Here is a 16,132-nt window from a genome sequence, read left to right as displayed (position 1 = left end):
TTTTAAGTATACTATTTAAGTATACTATATACTTAAATATATAAGTATCTGAGAAACAAGAGGACCTGCAGATGCTAGAAATCTAGAGAACTACACACAAAGTGCTGGAGGAGCTCAGCATGTCAGGCAGCATCTATGGATGGGAATCAACATTTCGGGCCAAGATCCTTCACCGGGACTCTTGATACCCACATATTTGGAATATCAACAACCAAAGAAATAGAAAGTAGTGCGAAATAGGGAAAACCTTTGAAAAAATTTAGGTCACGGCTTAAAATGGCCTGTCAAACAGAGCTCACTAGTTAACAAATACAACAAAGGCAATAAACACTTTCTTCAATACCGGCATTGACTTATTAATAAGAAAAATATATTGGTCCCATTTCAATCAGCAAAATTTACAAAGGTAAATAAGAATTTTAGAAAGCTTTAGAAATGAGTATTTACACTGAAACCCACTTAGATTAACACTACCTTGGGCAGGAGGAAGAGAAATAACACATGAGGAAAGATCACACAACAGTCAGATAAAACTTATATATTTTCAAGAAAAATGAACTGGATTCAGCACTCCATGTGTGTATATACAGTTGTGATATGGAATACAGATCAGATAAATTAAATGAGAGGCCAACTCAGAAAAATAAATCATCACTCTGGAAGAAAACATTGATAAGTGGAATGAGTATGGCATCGCAACAATCTGAGCAGATGAGATGTTGACAAGGAAGCATCGAGCACCTGACTGAGAGTTGGACTCCTCTTCCCAGAAACAGAGGGGTTCCTTGCAGGAATACAGGACAAGCTGGCTAACAAAAGGGGAAAAAAAATCAAAAATACATACAATATTGTTTGTATTTAAGGCAGTAAGTGCAGAAAAGGCCAAGAGAAACCAGACACAATCCAACACATTCCCGGATCCAGCAGGAATTTAGCTCAATCTGATTACTTATAAAGATACAATATCACTCAGCAAATTCTTGCTTTAAATACTGACTCATGATTGCCCTCCATCACTTCATACAGACACCGTAAGCTCAAACCTGATCCAGGTTTAGAGTCAAAATCCTATAAATTATAATACATTGTTACAGATAGGACAATCCATAATCACTATCCAGATATAATATTACAGGATAAACAAGCGGGAATAACACCCTCAATAGCTGAAACCATTCCCAACACACAGATGTCACACGGGTATAGTTTGTGTCATCAGTCAAACCACCAAAAGATTTTCTCTATCAATCTGCTTCCAAATGTTGCTACTCTGTCACTTGTTGCCACGCCCCGCTGCTGATTCCCTTCTCATAATAAGTTCTTACCCCGACCATCGTCCAGATCCCCAAACTCTGCCCTGTCCAGACCCGCCTCTGGTTTCTAACCCTGCTCCATTGAACATCCATCTAATGGTTTCCCATTCTGCTTTCAGTCTTTAGAGGACAGTGGTGTTTTCAACAACCCTTTAGAAGCAGAGAAAATGACCCACAATGTGGAAATGAGCCATGAGTAAGGAGGGTAACTCCAAAATTAATTCTTCATCAGCCCAGAGATTTCAGGGGTAAAGAACATCTCAGTCAGAACTGCAATCAGCTTAACTTCTTTAGTCTGCAGAGAATTCAAGGGAAAGCACTTCACCCACAGAGTGGTGACTGTTTGGAACCCACTACAGAGAGAGGAAGAGGTGAAGAACAGGGGAAGATTTAAAAGGACTATCCTGGAACAGAATCACTAGCAGGGTCCAGCCGGTCTGAGTTTACTCTCTACTGTACAATAGGTGTGATGTAAATTCACTAAGTACCAAGGACAGGGTTTAAAATGGAACTGATTTATTTGTCTCAGATGCAGAATATTAAACTCCTGTCCCATTAAAGGTGAATATGCAGCAGAAGAAACTCCTCCCATGCCCAGTGACCAGGGTGCAGAACTGGGTGTGGTGAGCAGCAGCAATAATTGCAGAGTTCAGCACCGACAGTCACTCTCGAAATTGCATTCAGCAACGGTGATGGACAAATATCCAGCATGAAGCTTATTGAAACTTTCTCCCCAGTGTGAACCCGGTAGTCTGTCACAAGTGTAACACGCTGTAAGGGTTCACTGCCAATGTAATGGTTTCTCTGTAGCAGCAATGTTTAGGTTATGACTAGAGATAACAGGGTTTTGGAGTGCAAGGCTTTCCGATGGCAGAAATGCTTTTTTTCTTGTGAGTCTGGAAGAGAGATTATTGTGTTTTTTTGCTGGGGAGAGATGAGAAGACGTGAATGGGGAGAGTGGGCCCTTTTTCTTTTTTTTTGTTTTCTTTACTAACCCTATAGTCAGAGAATGAATTATAAAGATCAATCATTAAATCACATATTGTGTTATTTCAGGGGACACACCACACAGCATCCACCCAAATGAGATTTCTTATGTTTGACCGGGCTGGGTGGCTATCACCCCCTTATATTAAGCTGCTAGCTGAAGCGAGGGTTACATCAGTTAGATGACTGAGTGAGTCCCTTTCCACATTCACAGCAGCTGATTCGCCTCTCCCCACTGTGAACCAGGTAGTGTGTCATAAGGATAGATAAGTGAATGAATCCCTTCCCACATTCACAGCAGGTGAACGTCCTCTTCCCCGTGTGAACTCAATGATGCACAATTTGGTTGATTTGGCTGAGAGATACTTTTCCCAAAGAGGCCTCTACTCAGTGTGAATTCGCTGGTGTCTCTGTAGTTGAAATGACTGAGTGAATGCCTTCCCACAGTCTGAGCAGGTAAACGGCTTCTCCCCAGTGTGAATTCGCTGATGTACCTTCAGTTGGGATGAAAAAGTGAATCCCTCCCCACAGTCTGAGCAGGTAAACGGCTTCTCCCCAGTGTGAATTCACTGATGTACCTTCAGTTGGGATGAAAAAGTGAATCCCTTCCCACAGTCTGAGCAGGTAAACGGCTTCTCCCCAGTGTGAATTCACTGATGTACCTTCAGTTGGGATGAACAAGTGAATCGCTTCCCACAGTCTGAGCAGGTAAACGGCTTCTCCCCAGTGTGAATTCGCTGATGTACCTTCAGTTGGGATGAACAAGTGAATCGCTTCCCACAGTCTGAGCAGGTAAACGGCTTCTCCCCAGTGTGAATTCGCTGATGTACCTTCAGTTGGGATGCACAAGTGAATCGCTTCCCACAGACTAAGCAGGTGAACGGCCTCTCTCCAGTGTGAATTCGCTGATGTACCTTCATTAGGGATGAGCAAGTGAATCCTTTCCCACAGACTGAGCAGGTGAATGGCCACTCCCCAGTGTGAACTGACTTGTGTACCAGTAATTCGTGTGACTGAATGAATCCCTTCCCACAGTCTGAACAGGTGAACGGCCTCTCCCGAGTGTGAATTCGCTGATGTTCCTTCAGAGGATGATCGAGTGAATCCCTTCCCACAGTCTAAGCAGGTGAATGGCCTCTCTCCAGTGTGAACTCGCTGATGTACCTTCATTTGGGATAAGCAAGTGAATCCCTTCCCACAGTCTGAGCAGGTGAACGGGTTCTCTCCAGTGTGAACTCGCTGATGTCCCTTCAGTTGGGATAAGCAAGTGAATCCCTTCCCACAGTCTGAGCAGGTGAACGGGTTCTCTCCAGTGTGAACTCGCTGATGTCCCTTCAGTTGGGATGAGCAATTGAAACTCTTCCCACAGTCTGAGCAGGTGAATGGCCTCTCCGCACTGTGAACTCGCAGGTGTCTCAGTAGGTGAGATGCCTGACTGAATCCCTTTGCACATTCCGAGCAGATGACTGGCCTCTCGCCAGTGTGAACTCGCTGGTGTGTCTGTAGTTGACATGATCGACTGAATCCCTTCCCACATTCTGTGCAGGTGAACGGCCTCTCCCTGGTGTGAACTCGCTGGTGTCTCTAAAGTTGAGATGACGCAGTGAATCCCTTCCCACAGTCTGTGCAGATGAACGGCCTCTCCTGAGTGTGAACCAACTTGTGTCCCAGGAGATCGATTGACCGAGTGAATCTCTTCCCACAGTCTGAGCAGCTGAACGGCCGCTCCCCAGTGTGAACTCGCTGATGTACCTTTAGGTTAGATGATGAAATGAATCCTTTCCCACAGAATGAGCAGAGGAACGGCCTCTCCCCAGTGTGAACTAACTTATGTCCCAGTAGGTCGGATGACCGAGTGAATCCCTTCCCACAGTCTGAGCAGGTGAATGGCCTCTCCCCAGTGTGAACTCTCTGGTGAGCCATTAGGTCAGATGACCGAGTGAATCCTTCCCCACAAATTCAGCAGATGACCAGCCTCTGCCCAGTGTGAACTGACTGGTATGTCCACAGGTGGGAAGACCGACTGAATCCCTTCTCACTCACAAGTGAATGGCCTTGTCCCAGTGTCAACTTGGTGATGTCCCTTCAGTTGAAATGACTGACAGAATGCATTCCCACTGTCTAAGCAGATGAATGGGTTTTCCCCCTTGTTTAAACTGACAGGCATATCACAAAGTCCTGTAACGGTTTCCTATACTCCTCCTCCTGTCCATTCCTGACACACCCCACTATGGCCGTGTCATCAGCGAACTTCTGCACATGGCAGGACTCTGAGTTATATTGGAAGTTATATGGTTATATGGTGCAACTCAAACTACCTGCGTCTCAATGTCACCAAGACCAAGGAGATGGTGGTGGACTTTAGGAGATCTAGGCCTCATATGGAGCCAGTGATCATTAATGGAGAATGTGTGGAGCAGGTTAAGACCTACAAGTATCTGGGAGTACAGTTAGACGAGAAGCTAGACTGGACTGCCAACACAGATGCCTTGTGCAGGAAGGCACAGAGTCGACTGTACTTCCTAAGCAGGTTGGCGTCATTCAATGTCTGTAGTGAGATGCTGAAGATGTTCTATAGGTTAGTTGTGGAGAGCGCCCTCTTCTTTGTGGTGCCGTGTTGGGGAGGAAGCATTAAGAAGAGGGACGCCTCACGTCTTAATAAGCTGGTAAGGAAGGCGGGCTCTGTCGTGGGCAAAGTACTGGAGAGTTTAACATCGGTAGCTGAGCGAAGGGCGCTGAGTAGGCTACGGTCAATTATAGATAACTCTGAACATCCTCTACATAGCACCATCCAGAGACAGAGAAGCAGTTTCAGCGACAGGTTACTATCGATGCAATGCTCCTCAGACAGGATGAAGAGGTCAATAATCCCCAATGCCATTAGGCTTTACAATTCTACCGCCAGGACTTAAGAACTTTTTAAAAGCTATTATTAATGCTTTTTGAGGTAGTGATTTAGATGCATATCATATTTTTTACTGAGTTAAGTATTGTATGTAATTAGTTTTGCTACAACAAGTGTATGGGACATTGGAAAAAAAGTTGAATTTCCACATGGGGATGAATAAAGTATCTATCTATCTATCTATCTATCTATCTATCTATCTATCTATCTATCTATCTATCTATCTATCTATCTATCTATCTATCTATCTATCTATCTATCTATCTATCTATCTATATCACAAAGTCCTGTATCAGTTTCCTATTCTCCTCCTCCTGTTCATTCCTGACACACCCCACTATGGCCGTGTCATCAGCGAACTTCTGCACATGGCAGGACTCCGAGTTATATTGGAAGTCTGATGTGTACAGGGTGAACAGGACCGGAGAGAGTACGGTTCCCTGCGGCGCTCCTGTGTTGCTGACCACCGTGTCAGACCTACAGACTCCTAACCGCACATACTAAGGTCTATCTGTCAAGTAGACCACTATCCAATTCCCCATGTGAGAGTCTACTCCCATCTCCGTTAGTTTGTGCCTTAAGATCTTGGGCTGGATGGTGTTAAAGGCACTAGAGAAGTCAAGGAATGTAATCCTCACAGCACAACTGACCCCCTCTAGGTGAGAGAGTGATTTGTGCAGAAAATACGTGATAGCATCCTCCACTCCCACCTTCTCCTTACACGCAAACTGAAGAGGATCCTGGGCGTGCCTGGTTTGTGGCCTCAGATTCTGTATTATCAGCCGCTCCATGGTCTTCATAACGTGCGACGTCAAGGCAACAGGTCTGAAGTCATTCAACTCCTTTGGTTGTGGTTTCTTCGGTACCGGCACAATACAGGATGTTTTCCACTGTCTGGGTACTCTTCTCTGCTCCAGGCTCATGTTGAAGATGCGCTGTAGTGGTTCTCCCAGCTCAGTCGCACAGGCCCTCAGTAATCGTGGGGAAACTCCATCCGGTCCAGCCGCCTTGCTGGTACAGATCTTCCTCAGTTGACCTTCCACCTGTGCAGCCGTAATCCTGGGCATGGGCAAGGTCTCCTGTGAGTGGCTATTTTCCTGTGAGGGAAGTAAGCCTGGTGTGGATTTCTGCGGTGAGGATGAGATTGAGCTGTCGAACCTGTTGAAGAAGTTGTTCAGCTGGTTCGCTTTCTCCACATCTCCACTTATGTTTGCCCCCCGCTTTGCACCGCATCCGGTGATGATCTTCATCCCATTCCACACCTCCTTCATGCTTTTTTTCTGCAGCTTTTGTTCTAGCTTCCTCCTATACTGCTCCTTTGCCCCCTTATCTGTACTCTGAGTTCCTTCTGAACTCTTTTAAGCTCCAACCGATCACCATCTTTAAAGGCCCTCTTCTTCTGGTTTAGGAGGCCTTTGATGTGACTAGTGATCCAGGGCTTATTATTGGGATAGCAGCGAACAGTTCTAACAGGGACAACTGCATCCACACAAAAGTTAATATAGTCCGTTGTGCATTCAGTGACCTCCTCAACGCCCCCACAGAGCCCCCCTTGCAGTACATCCCAGTTAGTAGTACCGAAGCAGTCTCTCAGGGCCTGTTCAGCTTCAGGAGTCCACTTCCTAAAAGAGCGTGTGTAGTGGGATGCCTCATCACAATTGATTTATATCTGGGCTGTAACAAAACCAGGTTGTGATCAGTATTCCCCAATGAAGGCAGTGGGGATGCACTATATGCCTCCTCTACGTTTGCATACAGTAGGTCAATAGTCCTATTACCCCTGGTGTAGCAATCCACGTACTGGGAGAAAGCAGGTAGTGTCTTGTCCAAAGTCACATGGTTGAAGTCCCCTGTAATTATCACCAGTAATTATCACTGTTATTATTGATATTATTCCCTGTTCCCACTGAGATGCATGTGTGCTTGGCCCCACAGCAACTGAAATATTCTCACACAAAAAGCCAGCAGTGCATTCCACGCACCCACCACTCTCTGTGTAAAAAAAAAACTTACCCTGACATCCCCTCAGCATCTATTTCCAAGCATCTTAAAACTCTGCTCCCTCGTGTTAGCCATTTCAGCTCTGGGAAAATACCCTCTGGCTGTGCACACGATCAATGCCCCTCATCATCTTATACACCTAAAAAAGGCTCTTAACATAAACAAGGACATTACACATTATACGTGATTGAGTTCATCTGCACGGTCACACTACCTATGTAGCAGGCCTGTAACGGGTAATGAAGGATTTTCTCACCAAAGCTTTTGCACATTGTCCATATGTGGTTTGCTTACTAAACTACGCTTTAAAAAGTAAGATTTCCAAATATCACTCCACTTCTTCCCACTTGCAAATTCTCCAGCAACCTTTGCATCGCCACAATACACACAGGTAACAGCAGTTTCTATATTGGACATAAATATTTCCCCTGAACCCACCTGAGGAATTGAGAGACATATAAAAAAATCATTTTGAACCTATGTATCCTCTGGCTAAAAGAATAATTGGGACTGAATAGGAATTTTGAACTGAAGTGAACTCCGTTATCAGCATTTAGCTAAGACAGGCTCATAACCAGTTCTCTGTGGCTTGCAGAGAGACACACTGAGAGCTGATAACATTATACATTGTACTGTAGCGGTGTGCTACACGCAGCGCTAAAATAACGACACGGAGTCGGTAAACTGCAGCCAAATAATAAGTTTATTTCAACTTCACAGTATTGCTTTAAAGCCTGTCTCCCCCAGCGGATACCTCGAGAGGCACGTACTGAAACCCCGTCTGGCTTTCTTCCTTTGTGCCTGCACTCTGGCTAATTGTCAGCCTGTTCGAGTGTGCTAGTAATTGGGTCGCCACATAAACCTCCCCCCCCCCCCCAGAACCGGCGATACACCCCCCAATGTCCACAGTCTGGGCCGGACCCTGTTTGGGAGGTCGGCCTCTGCGCCGCGGTGCCGGAAACTCGACCGGTTGCGCCAAGTCCACATGGGCCGGTTTGAGTCGGTCCACCTCCTCTCTCCCCCCAATGTCCAGCACGAAGGTGGACCTGTCGTTTCTGATCACCGTAAACAGCCCCTCGTAGGGCCGTTGCAGCGGTGGCCGATGCCTTCCCCGGCGTACAAACACAAACTTACAGTTCTGCAGGTCTTTGGGTACGCAGGTCGGGTGTTGCCCATGCTGCGAAGTGGGTATGGGGGCCAGGGCCCCGAGCCTCTCGCGTAGTCTGCCCAGGACTGCTACGGGTTCTTCCTCTCGCCCCCTTGGGGCTGGTATGAACTCCCCGAGAACGACCAGGGGTGCGCCGTACACCACCTCGGCCGACGAAGCGTGCAGATCGTCTTTGGGCGCCGTGCGGATGCCGAGTAGGACCCAGGGAAGCTTGTCCGCCCAGTTAGCTCCTCGCAGGCGCGCCATGAGAGCCGACTTCAGGTGAGGGTGGAAACGCTCCACCAGTCCGTTCGACTGTGGGTGGTAGGCAGTGGTGTGGTGCAGCTGAGTCCCCAACAGGCTGGCCATCGCTGACCACTGGCTGGAGGTGAACTGGGCGCCTCTGTTGGAGGTAATGTGGGCAGGGACACCAAAGCGGGACACCCAGGTGGCGATCAGTGCCCGGGCGCAAGATTCAGAGGTGGTGTCGGGGAGCGGGACCGCCTCTGGCCATCTTGTGAACCGGTCCACGATAGTCAGGAGGTGCCGCGCTCCGCGCGACACTGGCAGGGGGCCCATGATATCCACATGAATGTGATCGAAACGCCGGTGGGTGGGGTGGAACTGCTGCGGCAAGGCCTTGGTGTGTCGCTGCACCTTGGCCGTCTGGCAGTGCATGCACGTTCTGGCCCTTTCACGGACCTGCTTGCGGAGTCCGTGCCAAACGAACCCACTGACCTGCTTGCGGAGTCCGTGCCAAACGAACCTGCTGGAGACCATCCGGACAGTAGTGCGGATGGAGGGGTGCGCCAAGTTATGAATGGAGTCGAAAACGCGTCGTCGCCAAGGTGCCGGGACGAAGGGACGGGGCTGGCCGGTGGCAACGTCACAGAGTAGGATCCTCTCACCTGGGCCTACGGGGAGGTCCTGGAGCTGCAAGCCGGAGACTGCTGTTCTGTAACACGGGATCTCCTCATCTGCCTGCTGTACCTCTGCCAGCGCCTCAAAGTCTACCCCTTGGGAAAGGGCGTGAATGTTAGGGCGAGAGAGTGCATCCGCCACGACATTGTCCTTACCCGAGACGTGCCGGACGTCCGTCGTGTATTCAGAGATGTAGGACAGATGGCGCTGCTGGCGGGACGACCAGGGATCGGACACCTTCGTGAACGCAAAGGTAAGCGGCTTGTGGTCCGTGAACGCGGTGAAGGGCCTACCTTCTAAGAAGTACCTGAAATGCCGGATTGCCAGGTATAGCGCCAACAGTTCCCGGTCGAAAGCACTGTATTTGAGCTCGGGTGACCGCAGGTGTTTGCTGAAAAACGCCAGGGGTTGCCAGCGGCCCGCGATGAGCTGCTCCAATACCCCACCGACTGCCGTGTTAGATGCGTCCACTGTGAGGGCGGTAGGGACGTCCATTCTGGGGTGCACTAGCATCGCGGCGTTCGCCAAGGCTTCTTTCGTTTGAATGAAAGCGGCGGCGGACTCCTCGTCCCAGGTAATGTCCTTGCCCGGACCGGACAGCAGGGCGAACAGGGGGCGCATGATCCGGGCTGCTGAAGGGAGGAAGCGGTGGTAGAAATCGACCATGCCTACGAATTCCTGAAGGCCTTTGATCGTGGTGGGTCGGGGAAAATGGCGGACCGCATCTACCTTAGCGGGCAGAGGGCTTGCCCCGTCTGCAGTAATCCGGTGGCCCAGGAAGTCAATGGTGCCGAGCCCGAACTGGCATTTGACTGGGTTGATTGTTAGACCGTAGTCACTCAGCCGGGCGTAGAGTTCACGGAGGTGGGACAGATGCTCCTGACGACTGCTGCTGGCTTTGAGGATGTCGTCCAAATAGATGAATGCGAAGTCCAGGTCGCGTCCCACCGCATCCATTAACCGCTGGAACGTCTGTGCGGCATTCTTCAGGCCGAACGGCATGCGGAGGAACTCGAAAAGGCCGAACGGGGTGATGAGAGCCGTTTTGGGGACGTCGTCTGAATGCATCGGGATTTGATGGTATCCTCGGACGAGGTCTACCTTGGAGAAGATCCGTGCGCCGTGCAGGTTTGCTGCAAAGTCCTGAATGTGCGGCACAGGGTAGCGGTCCGGTGTGGTAGCCTCGTTCAGCCTGCGGTAGTCGCCGCACGGTCTCCAGCCCCCTGTCGCTTTGGGCACCATGTGCAGGGGGGAGGCCCATGGGCTGTCGGACCGCCGGATGATCCCCAATTCCTCCATCCTCTTGAACTCCTCCTTCGCCAGTCGGAGCTTGTCCGGGGGAAGCCGCCGAGCGCGGGCGTGGAGAGGTGGTCCCTGGGTCGGGTTGTGGTGCTGTACGCCGTGTCGGGGCATGGCTGCCGTGAACTGCGGTGCCAGAACCAATGGGAAATCCGCCAGGACCCTGGTGAAGTCGTCGTCGGACAGCGTGATGGAGCCGAGGGGAAGGGCTGGCAACTGGGCTTCACCCAGGGAGAACGTCTGAAAGGTCTCGGCGTGAACCAGTCTCTTCCTGGGCAGCTCGACCAGTAGGCTGTGAGACTGCAGAAAATCCGCACCCAGAAGCGGTTGGGCTACGGCGGCCAGTGTGAAGTCCCACGTGAACTTACTGTAGCCGAACCGTAGCTGCACCGGACGGGTGCCATAAGTCCTTATTGTGCTGCCGTTCGCGGCCCGTAGGGGGGGACCCGGCGCCCTGCTGCGGGTGTCGTAACTCGTCGGAGGTAAGACGCAGATCTCAGCCCCGGTGTCGAGCAAAAAACGGCGTCCCGACCGCTTGTCCCACACATACATGAAGCTATCCCGATGGCCAGCCGCCGTAGCCATCAGCGGCGGCTGGCCCTGGCGTTTCCCGGGAACTTGCAGGGCGGGCGACAGTGGCGGGCTTCCGCGCTCCACCGCTGGTGGTAGAAGCACCATTGTTCGTTGGGCTCCTCACCCCTGCCTCTGGGGTTAGCGGGCTCTGCGGCCGGGCCTGGACTGGTCTGCTGCTGGGAGCGTGGCCGGGTGATCAGTGCGATGGACGCCCCACTCACCTTCTTGGGTTCCACAGCAAGTCCGCTCGGGCTGCCACCTTCCGGGGGTCGCTGAAATCCGCGTCGGACAGCAGCAGGCGTATGTCCTCGGGCAGCTGCTCCAGGAATGCCTTCTCAAACATAAGGCAGGGTGTGTGTCCGCCGGCCAGAGACAACATCTCATTCATTAAAGCCGATGGAGGTCTGTCCCCCAAACCATTCAGGTGCAGTAAACGGGCAGCCCTCTCGCGCCGTGAGAGTCCGAAAGTCCTTATGAGCAGGGCTTTGAATTCCCTGTGCTTGCCGTCCGCTGGCGGAGACTGTATGAACTCCTCAACCTGAGCCGCACTGTCCTGGTCGAGGGAGCTCACCACGTAGTAGTACCGTGTGTCCTCTGAGGTTATCTGCCGAACGTAGAATTGGGTTTCTGCTTGCTGGAACCATAGGTGAGGTCGCAGCGTCCAGAAGCTTGGCAGTTTCAACGAAACAGCATGAACAGATGCGGCGTCGGTCATCTTCGGCCCAAATATCGTTTGGGCCGTCGGGGTCACCAATTGTAGCGGTGTGCTACACGCAGCGCTAAAATAACAACACAGAGTCGGTGAGCTGCAGTTACATAAAGATTTTATTCGAACTTCGCGGCCTCGCTTTAAAGTCTTTCTGATCCCGCCCTCCCCGGGCGCGGATGATGTAGGGGGCATGTATTCACAGTCCTGTCCCGCGCGCGGATGCTGCAGGGGGCACGTATTCACAGTCCTGTCCCGCACGCGGATGCTGTAGGGGGCAAGTATTCACAGACCCGCGCGGGCTTTTCCCCTTGCTGGTGAAGCAGACTTGGCGCCCTTTTGGGACTGGCCTTTATGCCGGCGCGCTGGCTATTTGTGAGCCGGTTCGAGTGCGCTAGGAAGTGGGTCACCACGGCGTGTTATTTCCCCACTGACATTACGGTTCGTTAGAGCAGAGATATTTTTGTTAACTAGCGGTAATTAGCACTAGTCACTGTACAAGTTGTTTTCATTATTGGTGACCGATTTTTCTATAAAAGTACGTCATTCTGAGCTTCAGCTACATTTAGGAGGGAAACATCCAGACGCGGTGGACTCTCAACAACGTGTGATCGGTGAAGGGTTTTACTTTGCAGGCGTAAAAGAAATTTGCTCTTTGGGCTTTGTTATAACTGTTTGAGTTTATTTACTGGCTATTTACAACTTTTATGAAATTTAGAAATTGACATAATTCCAAACAGAACAGCCTTGGATTAACAATGTTTCCAGACAGGGATATTTGTTATACAGTCATTGTAATTGTCGGTATCCCGGGTAAGTACCTTTGCATTACTTATACGGAAGCAGAGACCTCACGCCGCTCTCAGCTACTAATGAGTGAGTGAGTGAGTGAGTGTGCCTGTCTGTGAGCTGCTGATTGTGCATCGGTGAACAGTGGCAGGCATGCAATGATGTTTGTCCAACGGAGCAAATTATAGGAGGTTAGCGCGACGTGCGGGGGAATTAGCTCAAATGGTAGAGCGCTCGCTTAGCATGCGAGAGGTAGCGAGATCGATGCTCGCATTCTCCATTGGCATTTTGTATTCAGAGGATTCGTCGCACCAAATCCCTGATCTTGGAATGCACAAAAGATGCGGTTGGCGCAGAGCGAGCGGGAAGTGCCTCAGTCAAAGGGCCGGGAGAAAATGTCGTAGGTTTGCTGCGTTGAAAGCAGATAGGAGGAAAAGCTGGCTGGCAGCTGGTGTTTCAGTAATGCATGAGCTGCAGGCGACGATTCAGGCATAAATCAGGTGAGTGGTTAGAAGGACATTGCCCTGGTTACTGGGTGAAAAGAGAAAACTGAGTAACCTTTGATTTGAACGGGCGAGGACGATCAAAGAGCTGTGTTGGAATCGTAGTGTCCCTAGATTGTCAGATGCGCGGTGATAGGCGTCGCCCCGTGGCCTGTGGCCCCCAGTGCTGGAAGGACGAGATAGTTGCCATAGGCAGGCTTTTGCCATCGGTCGACAGATGCCAGGCTGAAATCTGCATAATGATTGTCGGTAGGAGCCAACGTGGAGAAACTTGGTGTCGCTTTTCCTTCGATAGCTCAGTTGGTAGAGCGGAGGACTGTAGAGGAAATAGAGTCATCCTTAGGTCGCTGGTTCGATTCCGGCTCGAAGGATCAGGACTTCTTTTACTGCGCCCATCATCAATTCCAGACCACAGCCTCGCCATGATTGAAATTGTCCCCCGCGAACGTGGCATTTGTGGACAAGCAGCTGGAATTTATTTTACAGCATGTTAACATCATTTTGAAATTATGCTAAAATCTTTCGAAATCTTTGGTAATATAATGATGAATTTAACTGTATTAATGAATATAATCCATAAATGGGTAAACGCTAAACTAACCACATTTACATTGAAACATTTTAGCTTCAGCGTACGTGCATTGTCATTGTTTCAAGTTACAACACTGTCACAAATGGTCACAATGAAGACAGAATGGCAGAAGTTCGCTGATGACACGACCATAGTGGGGTGTGTAAGGAATGGACAGGAGGAGGAGTATAGGAAACTGATGCATGACTTTGTGATATGGTGCAACTCAAACTACCTGCGTCTCAATATCGCCAAGACCAAGGAGATGGTGGTGGACTTTAGGAGATCTAGGCCTCATATGGAGCCAGTGATCATTAATGGAGAATGTGTGGAGCAGGTTAAGACCTACAAGTATCTGGGAGTACAGTTAGACGAGAAGCTAGACTGGACTGCCAACACAGATGCCTTGTGGAGGAAGGCACAGAGTCGACTGTACTTCCTTAGAAGGTTGGCGTCATTCAATGTCTGCAGTGAGATGCTGAAGATGTTCTATAGGTCAGTTGTGGAGAGCGCCCTCTTCTTTGTGGTGGCGTGTTGGGGAGGAAGCATTAAGAAGAGGGACGCCTCACGTCTTAATAAGCTGGTAAGGAAGGCGGGCTCTGTCGTGGGCAAAGTACTGGAGAGTTTAACATCGGTGGCTGAGCGAAGGGCGCTGAGTAGGCTACGGTCAATTATGGAAAACCCTGAACATCCTCTACATAGCACCATCCAGAGACAGAGAAGCAGTTACAGCGACAGGTTACTATCGATGCAATGCTCCTCAGACAGGATGAAGAGGTCAATACTCCCCAATGCCATTAGGCTTTACAATTCAACCGCCAGGACTTAAGAACTTTTTTAAGCTATTATTAATGCTTTTTGAGATAGTTCTTACTGAGTTAAGTATTGTATAATTAGTTTTTGCTACAACAAGTGTATGGGACATTGGAAAAAAGGTTGAATTTCCCCATGGGGATGAATAAAGTATCTATCTATCTATCTATCTATCTATCTATCTAAGTCGGTCGCTCACTGTTCAGAAACCACCATCGCCGTCCCGTCAGAACATTTCACTGTTGCATCCTCCCTGTCAATTGTGACTGTCTGACAGTGTTTACGTGTGTTGTGTGTTATGTTTTGTCATCGTTTGACTTGCATATTACAGATTAAAAAAAACATTACAAGTGCCGAGCACTTTTAAGACCGTGTAACGATGTTCTGCTCAGAGCAATGGTTTGTCCCCGAATCAGTAAAATAAAACAGAGGGAAGGTTGTTGCGGTGCGAGATCTTGTTTTCAGAATCTGACCCTGCAATCGAATAGTAACTCAGACTTTCGGAAAGAAGTGTAGATGCGCACTTCAATTACACTCCCCCTCTCCTTGGAGATACCGCGCTTGGAGTTCTGTGAACAGTCTTGGTCGCCCTGTTATAGGAAAGGCAGAAGTACGCTGAAAAGAGTGCAGACAGTATTCACAGAGATGCTGCAGGGACTCTCGGGGTTGAGTTACAGGGAGAGGTTCGGCCGAGTGGCATTTTATTGAGGGCAGAATGTAGCTGGATTCCGAGCGACGTTTCGTCACATAGAAGTTGCTCTGTGTATTGAACAGCCTGAGAAAGGAAATGGGCTTTACAGAGTCATTAATAATATTTAAAATACAGGTGGACAGTTTGACGAATCTGATCCAATCACGGACAACGGTATCAGGTGGCCATGTCGGTCGGCATGGAGATATTGGGCCGAAGGACCCGTTTCTGTGATCTATCATTCTTGGACTCTGCTCATCGCTGCTGCATCTGTGAACGTGAAGAGATTAATGTGAGCATGCGCTCCTGTAAAACGCTTTATGCTGCGGTCACGTGTTCAAACAAACAAAGTATCTTTTTACTTCAACTGATAATGTCCAGCAGAGATAAACGATGGATTTTATTTCAAGAGAACAATTGACGGCTGTAGTAATGCAAAAAAAAGCTTTTGAATTTCTTTATTCTGATTTTTGGTCCTTTTAGTTTCACTGCAGTTAACCTTGTGGCGATCATCATTCTCAGCCGAGGAAAATGCGGTCTCTCCAAATGCGTCACGCGGTACCTGGTGGCGATGGCTGCGGCGGATCTAATGGTGGTGATTATCGAAGTCCTGTTCTACCAGATGGGTCGAACATACAGATTTCATTACGGAATCCTGGACAACGCTCCGTTCTGCCTTGTCCACTACGTCCTGTGTCACGTGGCCGTTGACTGTTCCGTGTGGTTTACTGTCGCTTTCACTTTCGATCGCTTTGTGGCCATTTGCTCCGCTAAATTTAAATCAAAATACTGTACCGCCAAAATTGCGGGTATAGTGATGGGCGCAATATCGATCGGTTTCTGTTTAAAAAACATCCCATTTTATGTCATATACATGGAAGGCGTTGTTGGTGAGTGGTGACTGGATCTGTTT

The 16,132-nt window shown here is 49.3% G+C and overlaps 1 pseudogene; it reads right to left on the bottom strand.

The window, feature by feature from the left end:
* Window positions 1-1,603: 1,603 nt before the first annotated feature.
* Window positions 1,604-13,351, bottom strand: LOC140721351 (uncharacterized; annotated as a pseudogene).
* Window positions 13,352-16,132: the final 2,781 nt, after the last annotated feature.

The sequence above is a fragment of the Hemitrygon akajei genome, unplaced genomic scaffold (assembly GCF_048418815.1).
Source record: "Hemitrygon akajei unplaced genomic scaffold, sHemAka1.3 Scf000054, whole genome shotgun sequence".
NCBI lineage: Eukaryota > Metazoa > Chordata > Chondrichthyes > Myliobatiformes > Dasyatidae > Hemitrygon > Hemitrygon akajei.
This window is presented reverse-complemented; position numbering and strand designations above follow the sequence as displayed.